This window comes from Chamaea fasciata, unplaced genomic scaffold (genome assembly GCF_029207755.1).
Source record: "Chamaea fasciata isolate MVZ Bird 193981 ecotype frontalis unplaced genomic scaffold, bChaFas1.0.hap1 SCAF_15, whole genome shotgun sequence".
In the NCBI taxonomy this organism is placed as follows: Eukaryota; Metazoa; Chordata; class Aves; order Passeriformes; family Sylviidae; genus Chamaea; species Chamaea fasciata.
In genome coordinates, this window is record NW_027094100.1 from 5701307 (window position 1) to 5704411 (window position 3105).

At 39.9% G+C, this 3105-nt stretch overlaps 1 long non-coding RNA gene across 1 annotated transcript; it reads right to left on the bottom strand.

Annotated features, from left to right (window-relative positions):
* Nucleotides 1-364: 364 nt before the first annotated feature.
* LOC136297416 (uncharacterized) lies at nt 365-2568 on the bottom strand. The gene is made up of 4 exons (XR_010723157.1): nt 2393-2568; nt 2277-2306; nt 1490-1618; nt 365-734 (listed from the first exon to the last, which is right to left on the bottom strand). It is a non-coding gene; the product is annotated as an uncharacterized lncRNA (long non-coding RNA).
* Nucleotides 2569-3105: the final 537 nt, after the last annotated feature.

Genomic DNA, 3105 nt, shown 5'->3' on the forward strand with positions numbered 1-3105 from the left:
ACACACATACATCATTATACCATAAAACTCTGGTGACATAAGACACTTCACATTTGATAAGTGCATGCAGGCACACAGTTTGGGGTGATCCTGAATGGGGCTGCAGCCGAGCTCCATCCCTGATGGGCTACAGCTGTGTAGGACAGGTGAACAGTATTGAAGGCAAAGGAACATGGAATGCTGGGGTGTAGTGACTGACGGTACCCCTCACAGAGGGTAGAGAGGACACACAGGTGTAATGCATGTAAGATGAAGGGTATAAAAGGCTGTACTGAAAGACAAAGTGCTGATGCTTGGAGCTCTCTTCGGCATCAATTGTACCTTCTCCATCAACTGCACAAAGTAAATGACACTTGGCCATTCTTGTTATACAAAGCTTTAATTGCTGTGTACAGTTTTAATTTTCCTCCTTGCATTAGCCATCAAAAATTAACATTAATTAGCATCAGAATATTTGCATTAATAGGCAAAGACTCTATAACAGCCATATCTCCCCCTCCTCTTCCCAGCCAGCCCCTCACTGCCTGGGCAGCTCTTCCCTAGCCCAGGCCTCGGAGGGATTTCCAGGGGTCATGGCAGTGGCATTTGCCATCCAGGTACAAAACCGACTTGCTTCCCCCAGTGATGCTGCAGTTTGCCTTCTGATTGACCCATCTCAAGAATTCTTGCAGATTCTTTTTAAATGCTGGGAAAGTTGTATTGAACTGCTTGCAGGTCTTGTCGTTGGATGATTTCTAAGACCAAAAAAGAGGTACTGATGCATGAGTTACAGATGCTGCACATTCTGTCTGAGCTGTCCTTCACACCCCCAAAACCATTTCACACAATTCTTAGAAATTGTTAGTCATTAACTATTTCTCTTTGACTTTCACAGTACTGCAGACTTTTCTATGTTGATTTTGGGGGGCAGAGGTCCCAGCACAAACCCAGCTGCAGCGGTGTGGATCACTTGTTGGTTGGATGACAGACCTAGACATGGCTTATTCTGCAGCTGCAATAGATAGAAAGTTGCTGCTTCTCTGTTGCAGGGGATTACCTAAACACAGTTATTATTGGAAATCCAGCCACTGGTCCATGCAAACCCTATTTTTTATCCCCTAATTTCTCTGTCTTTCTCTCTTTTGGATTAAAAAGGCAGATTCTTTCTCTGTAGTATTTCTGATCTGTTTTTTCTGCTATTAATTGTCTTGTTTTCTTCCTGGAGGACAAGCTGTACAGGTCATTATTAACTGTACCTAATAGATAATCTTCGTTACTGCAGGTCTAACTGAGCCATATTGATATTGTCCTTATAAGAATGAATTTGTGCATGGGAAAGAAAGCTTGGAATCCTTCCCTGGGGATGGAGCTGGTTCAAAATTAAAAATGAGTGATAATTTCTTTGATAAAATGTTAGGGTGGTAAAGTACCTGGTTTTAAAAACCCTGGATAAATGGATAATTACAAGAAAATGTTTGAAACTCAAATGAAACAAATAGTTAAAACTTACCTTCAAAATGTCGCACTTTTTTTCTAGCTTTTTCATACCTTCCTCCACTTTTTTCATGCACGTCCGTGTGGCAATCTTTTTTAGTTCCTTAGTAAAGGTTTCAGCGTTATTATGTGCACAGTTTAGATTCTAGGAGAAAAAGGGAAATATATCGTGTTGTAGTTTGCAACAAGAAAGTTTTTCTTTCTTAAAAGAACTGTTAATAAATCATCTTAAATATGCTATTTTTCTCTGCAAATCTAAACTTCTTTCATTCTTTTTAGTATTTCCTTTCCTTCCTTCATACCAGAAGTGTTATAAGGACAGTTTTCATTACTATCATAGCCGGAAACTTTGAAATAAAAAGGGTCCAGTTTCTGTCAGTGGAGGATGTGACCACAATGGGAATTTAATTTGATTCTATCTAAATCAGAGAGTGATTCATTTTGTCTTTGCTTTGGAAGGAGGACACTTAAAAGGAGCTACTTTAAACATTTTCCTTATATTGCCAGTCCTTTGAAGACCAGCCTTTGCAATCACCAACCGAAATTTCTCTGGAAAAATATTTAAAAGAACTGCTAAAAAAATGAAGTAGGGTGTAATTATCTTTAGGAGCAATTAGAATGGTTACTAGCCAGGTTCTCATAATCTATTAAAAGTAGGACATTGCATCAGTGTTTTGGGACGCCACTTACCTCTGCAGTAATTACAGCTTGCTTTAAACATCCTCAGACTTTCTATGCCCCCCCCCAAATTCCCTTTGGAGGATCTAACTGAAAATAATAGAATGGAAGTAGCAGGTTCTTACCTTTATGTGAAGCGGTGTGAGGAACTTCCCCTGGAAACAATAGAAACCTGTTAGTCACAAACTGGAAATCGTCTCAAAAAGTAAATCTGATCTGAAGGAAGCAGGGAAATATTTACATTTGTTTGTCCATTTTCAGCCCCAAGCAAACAAAGCATTTCATCAATTAGCGCGTATTCAGTCTTGTTCAACAGATGAGTCATTTCCTTCTGAGAGAGAAAGTAACTGGACACCCCAGAACTCAACAGTAACAAGAATATGTGAGGATGCATTTTAAAGGGGTTAATTTGGAAGTTTGACCCCTGTTATCTGAAAAGCTGAATTCAAGCTCTTCTCTCTTGGCAGATACAAAGCTGGCTTATATAGAGAAGACAAGTAAGTGCAGGATGTGATTACTATCTTATCTCATTCATAAATCATTCAAATCAGACACCAACAACAACTTGAGCAGTTGAATTATCAGCATATCAGATTTGAGAAACTTCTATGATCAAATTTCTGGTAAATTTCCTAAAGCCTCTAACTTCAGAGCAATGCTTTAATGCAAGAAAAAGTGATGTGTAAGGGCATGAATATTGCAAAAGAACAACAGAATAATCATAAAATCATAGAATGGTTTGGGTTGGAAGGACATTAAGTTCATCTTGTTCCAACCTTCTGCCATGGTCAGGGACGCCTTCCACTAGACCGGGTTGGCCAGAGCTCCATCCAGACTGAACTTGGACACTTCCAGGGATGGGGCAGCCACAGCTTCTCTGGGCAACCTGTGCCAGGGCCTGACCAACCTAACAGGGAAGAATTTCTTCCTAACATCCAATCTAACCCTGTCCTC